The sequence below is a fragment of the Hippopotamus amphibius genome, chromosome 11 (assembly GCF_030028045.1).
Source record: "Hippopotamus amphibius kiboko isolate mHipAmp2 chromosome 11, mHipAmp2.hap2, whole genome shotgun sequence".
NCBI classification, from domain to species: domain Eukaryota; kingdom Metazoa; phylum Chordata; class Mammalia; order Artiodactyla; family Hippopotamidae; genus Hippopotamus; species Hippopotamus amphibius.
Window position 1 is genome coordinate 29,169,990 of NC_080196.1, and position 6,656 is coordinate 29,176,645.

Sequence of the window (6,656 nt, forward strand, 5' to 3'; positions counted from 1 at the left end):
ACTCAAGATTTGTATCTCTTTATCCCTTCTGGAAACCACCCGTTTGTTCTCTGCATCTATAAATCTCTTTTCTTTTTGTTTTAATTGTTTTGTTTTTGAGATCCTGCATGTAGGTAACATCCTGATAGTATTTGCACACTAGCAGTAGAAGGAACATGAATTTTTGGAATTCCTGGGTCAAAATACATTTTTAACGTTTATACACAGCCAGGATGTCCTGCCTGTTTTCTCACAAGCCCACAACTCATGATTGCTCTTTAAAGCACAAAAAAATGCAACATTTGATTATGAAAAAGATCATACTTGTAGTCATTTATATTTTCCTAATTCCCAGTGCGTTAAATATTTTGGGTAAGTTTATGGGACTTTTGTATTTCTTCTCCTATGACTTGCTTTTTCATAACCATCTCTTGATTTTCTTTAGCATGATTTGCATTTTTATAATAATTTTGCACTCAGTCTTTATGTGCAATGACCCTCTGGCTATTATATGTTACAAATATTTTATCCAAGCTTTGCTTGATTTTCATTCATAAAGAAATTATAAATGTGTGTATCATTAAATTGTATTATCTTTTGTATAACTTCTAAAGATTTTTTTCCTTGCTTAGAAAACCCCTCCCTGTGACAAGATTATAAAATATTTCCACATACATTTTTGATATATTTTACATACATACACACACAAACATGCATACGCACATATTTCACATTTTATTATTTTTGTTTTAAAGAAAGTAATTTTATTTAGTGTGTGTTAGGTGACATGGGTTTCTGCACTTTTTTTCTGATAGTTCACTAATCCCAACATAAATTGTGCCATATTATGCCGCGTTTTCCGCACAGATTGCACATGATATATTCATGAGAAACTAAATTTATGAATCTATATGTGGGCCTGTTGATCAATTGACCTCTATTTTTAAGAAATACCATCTTATTTTTATTTCTATAACTTTGTAGTATGTTGTGACACCTAGTAAGGTGCATCCTTCTTTGTGCTGTTTTTTAGGTTACTTTGCCTTTAGAAGATGCCCTTGATCCTACAAGCTCAGCTATCAGAAATCAATATTACAACTCTGATATCACACAGAGTCTCACTTTCTTGGGTTCTTAAAGAAGTTTCTTCTTCTGAAGAACAAAGAGACTTTGCTATTGTACTTTTATTCAGTACATTTGACAGACTGGTAATTAAATGATTAGATGAGTGTCGTGCTTTGCCTTATGAATACCAGCTTAAATGATGTATGGTATTACTTGAAATATTTAACGAGCTCAACCAAGTTATTCCAGAAATTACAAAATTATTTTTTGAAAACCATGCTAGCAGGATTAGGTATCTCAATGATTTCATAATAATAATATCACATAATTTTCTAGTATTTTACATTTACAAACATTTTTGTCTATGTCATGTCATTAAGTGATGAGAAATGAGAGCAAAATCATGTTTTCATTGTTGAGATTTAGTTAATTTAATCACACCCTTTATTACACAGTGTATAAGGTGGTCAAGAGATGCAACTCTGGTATCCAACATCCTGGGTTCGAGTCCCATCACTACAATTTATTAACTATACCAAACTGGGCAAGTTATTTAATTTTCTTAAGTCTCAGTTTTCACATCTATAATTTTACCTACCTTATAAGATGTTGTAAGGATTAAATGAGTTAATATATATAAATTGTTCAAAACAGTGCCTACACAGTAAATGATGGACAAATGTTAGCTTTTACTGCTCAGCAATCAGGAATATCAAGCCCAGTTAGACAAGTTGACCAAAATGTCTCTTAGCAAGTCAGTAACATAAGGGAAAGAACTCAGGTACCATAACTCCTAGACAAGCACTCTTCCCAGTTACAAAAGAGGTCTGTGAAAGGAGCCCAGAGTAAATGAAGAAGATGGGCTTTCACTAATTTTTCCTTTTATCTGTTTTAGTAATCTCTGTAGCAGCAGAGGTAGCCTTTGCAATGATTAGTGTGCTGAGAATGAGAAATATGTCCTAAAAACTTTAGTCTTGAATAAGTACCAGCGCTTTGATAGCATTCTTTGGACTGAGGGTCCTGTTGAATCTGAAACTATCCAACTTTGCTTTGAATAATTACCAGCCTTTGAACATACCCTAAAATAAGGATCATTCAGAAGACCCTGTACATATTTGTTGCAGAGACTGGTCCTAGGAATTCAGCAGTTTATGTATAACAGACACTGAATAATCTGTCATTGTTCCAGGTATCTTGGTTCAGGAATTAAGCATAAGGAGCTTTATTGAATTTTTTAATCTTTAATAGAGAAATTTTCCTCACTTTCTAAGAACAGAGAAATGGGATGTCTTTAAATCGGGCATTTCTCTTTAATGGACAATGGTAACCACATTTTCCAATAATCCTCTTACCTCTAGATCTTAAAAAAAAAAAAAACCACCCAAAGCATAATTTGACTTGGATCTTTAAACATCCCCTTTATACAATCATAACTAAAATAACTCCTTACAAACACCATTCAAATAATTCATTCTCTTATTAATATGACTTTAAGTATTTGTTGATGGTGTCATCATTTGGCATCTTGCAAATACAACATTGCACACGTTATTACTGGCTGTGTATATGTGTGTGAGTACATGTGAAATTTTCTTATTCTATTGTGTCTCTAAGATCTACACTACATGTGAGAGACAGCAAAGAATTATTTATTTCTGTATTGATGAAGAGGGTTTTAATAATGACCATAGATCACATGGGGAAATGTGGTTCTAGTGGCAAAAGTAATAAATTAGTAGACAAGAATTTCTACTACTTTAAAATTCAGTAGTTTATTTTTGTATGGCTTCTTAAGAAACAGAAAAAGATAAGCAAAGATTAAATTCTCATGTTTGTACTCCTCAGACCTGCTGTAAAAAATTCCAGTGATATGGAATTACTTAGACAACGAGCTATTAAAAATTATAGTAATCTGCTGGAGATGTCCTAAGCCCTTTACATTACCAAGATAAAAGAAAAACAATATCCAGCACTTTTGCCCCAGGCACTGCTAAATTGGAATGTTAACTTTTGATAAACATGAATGACTGAATTCATATCTCTGCAGGGAGAGAAATATAAAAAGATACACTCCCCACCTTCTTCTTACTGAAAGACTCCAGAGCTGCTGATTTGACTGACTTTCTTCAATCATGAAGATTCTTGTCTTTCTCCTTGTTGTATTTTTCTTTCTGGCCCCATTGCCACCAGGTAAAATGGAAAAGTTAATTGAATGGTTGAAATCTTTATGGAGGGGATAAGTCATGGTTGATGCCAACTGGAGACAGAGTGACTGAATTGCCAAGAGAGTAGTTTGTGCTGGTCCCAGGATTAAATCATAAAGAAAGGACCTGTGACCTTACTAAAAAGTAAGGTTTCTGGTGAGTCAATATCATTATGGGAGACAGTTTGAGGACTTGACCAAACACTTTGTTTTCAGTCTAAGGTGGCTATCCAGAAAGACAAGTTAGATAGGATATTAAAATATAATCATCTGGATACTTGAGAAACAATGAGGCACTGTGTGTTTTGCAGTAACAGTGGATTTTCCACCAACTTACACTGAATGATAGATTTGGCTATAATATGTTGCAATTTACTTTGAGAATTCTCATTTTTAAAAATATTGGTATTTTCAACTGATTTAGAGCCTAAAAACATTTTAATAGCTCTATTACTGCAGGTCCAATTACATAGCAATTAATATTAGATAATGAAACAAACATGGACTTTGGAGTTACTGATATCTGGGTTCATATTTGGTTTCTCCCACCTATTGGCTATGTAAATGGATCCGGTCATTTAAATTCTTTCAGCATCAATTTCTGCATCTGCAAATTAAGTGTAGAAGTCTGCTTCATAATATTATCATGAGGATTACTGATATGTAAATATGCAAAATGCCTAATATAGACTACAATATATATTATGTCCTTCTTAAATATTGTAATTACTTTTACATTGTATTGAGACATGTTAGAAAAAAAGTAATTTCTTGGCATCTCATTTTGGAGGACGAAACTCTTCTTTGACAACTATTGTAGGAAACAATGGATGCAATATTTACCCTGTGGGATTTGACGTGCTTGAGTTGTGTACCTCCTTCATAAACACTTGTATTCATCACTCTAAGGCTGGATTAGCAGCTGAGGGTTGTGTCTTGATAGAGATCACTGGATGTGCTGTTTTGACTGTATTTCAGGCTACTTGAGACAGAAAAAGTATTTTTCTTGTATATGCAAGAACACTGTAAAAACACACATCCAAGAAAATAATTCCACTCACTTTAGAAACAAATAAGACAAGCAAGCAAACAAATAAAACTCTAGGGACTTTTGATTCAGAAGTAGCCTAGGACTTCAATAGTTTAGTAATTGAACTCAAACTCCATTCCTTAACAGCATAGATAAAACCAAGCATTCTAACAGTTAAGTCTATCTCTGAGAAAATTTAAAAACTCAGACACCTAAGTATTTTGGGTAAAAGATGCAAATGGTTTGAACTATCTTACAATTAAAATAAATTTTCTCAGATGAAAATTATGAGGATTATTATTATATGACATCTTTCTAAACTCAGAACAAATTAAATGAAAACCAGGTTTTGGTTTTTACTAACCCCAAAGATTTCCTTAAAATAGAGAAGACTAGTATATAGAACAACCACATCTGGGAATATAATATTACCTTCAGTCACGTTATCATGATTTACATGTGTCCCTTGTGTCACTTGCTTTTGAAAAACATATGTGAAAACCTTCATGACATTTTCAGTATCTTCAGAAACCTAAGAGACTTGCACATGTGCGTGGTTTCATCTAAAAGTTGAAAAATTTGCAATTCCTTCTTGCACATAAATATGAATTTTTATATGATGCAATAGCTGTTATCTAGAGAAAAGATGTTTGTTGTTTTTGTTACTAGTGGAAATATGCTAATTTAGAATTGCCACTTAAATAATGCTATTCTTTTCCTCATACTGGTGCTTGACAGCTGTCATCTTCTGTTATTTGTAAATTCCAATTAAGTCGACATACATGCTTCACACCCCTCATGTAGGATGGTGTAATTTGAGGATGCATTTTTAAGCTGGTGAGATCATGTCTTTTCCCTCCGGCATCAAAAGCAATAAATAACATCTCTCTAGATATTACAAATAAGGAGACATCATTAATTTATACAGTGGAACAGTGATATCACGTGTCCTAAAATATGTGGAAAAAAAAGATCTATGTAATATGGGTTTGACTTTTTTCCTATAAGGTCTAGTTATCCAAAGGAACAGAGATTTTATGCTAATATAAGTTTACTGAAATCAGAGGGCATAAATATGTATTCGGTTATCAGTAGCATCAACTCCATCACAGTTGGGTCCTATATAGTAAGATTCTAGGGAAAGAGGGAAGAACGCTATTCGTATACCTTCTTTGCAGATGCCTGATAATTCACCATTACGTTTAATGCTTTTACTTTGTGAGTCTTGCTCCCTTAGTGACCCATTTAAAAATGCAGACATTTCTTAAAGAGGTGAAACAGCAAGTCTTTTATCCGTGATGTGGATGATTTTGTTGGTATATGTTGTAGTAATGGAGACTGGAGTACTTTATAAATGAGGGGAGTCTGAGAAAAGAAAACACAAAGAAATGCTAAGCAATTTCACCCTTCTTCACTGTGTGTCTAAGGCTGGCCATGCATAGCATCACCAGTACAGCAACCTCTTCTTCCCCGAGAGTCTCAGATCTGTGTGTGCATTCAAAGAATCCCTCGTAACACAGTGCCTGCTAGGATTCTATTCATTCTTCCCTTCAGAGTCCTAAAGATAAAAGCAAGACCGCAATTTAAACAACATGAACTGATTTTCCCATTTTTGAATCCTAAAGCCAAAAAATTTAAGTGTTTAATTTCTTTTGAATTAGAGGAAAAAATAATCAGGTGGGTAGGTACCCTTAGGAAGATACGATGTCTGTTCCAAAGCTACTCTGGATCTAACAATAACCATTTATACATTTTCGTGGAAAACTAAGCTGTAGCCACTACTGGGCCCAGCCAACAGTTGGAGAGAGAACTGACAACGAATCACAAAACTGTCACTGACAGAAAAATAGCAAAATAAATGACTTCTTAAATCCCCATTGAGGCAGGGGTGGGAGAAACTTAGCATGTGCTGATGCTATAATAATTTTCATGTCAACAACTGATTTGTTGCGAGTTTAAGGCCCTATGTCACATATAATGACTAAATGGTTTATGTGCTTTTTTGCCTTTTAGCAGTGAAACTTGCCACGGAAGACACCTATAGATGCTTTATCAAGAGAGGCAAGTGTGGACATGAGTGCCATGATTTTGAAACATCAGTTGGTTTTTGCACAAAACTAAATGCCAACTGTTATATGTAGAAGTCTGAAATAAAAATCAACATCCCTGAAAAGTAAATTGCAGTGAGTATCATGATTAGTAGTAGATAAGCCTGAATTCTAACCACTCCTGCCTAGTACATGTTGCTTTTTTTGATTACATGGCATCATTTGAGGAACTAGTTTCTCTTCTAAGGACCTGACAATAGTGAGAGATATCCAGTATATTGAGTGGTTCTGTGAAAATATTTCATTATTTTGGATATCAATTCTGTATTAT

At 33.8% G+C, this 6,656-nt stretch overlaps 1 pseudogene; it reads left to right on the plus strand.

The window, feature by feature from the left end:
* The first annotated feature begins 3,176 nt into the window (after positions 1-3,176).
* LOC130830870 (beta-defensin 133-like) lies at positions 3,177-6,454 on the plus strand (annotated as a pseudogene).
* The last annotated feature ends 202 nt before the right edge of the window (positions 6,455-6,656 follow it).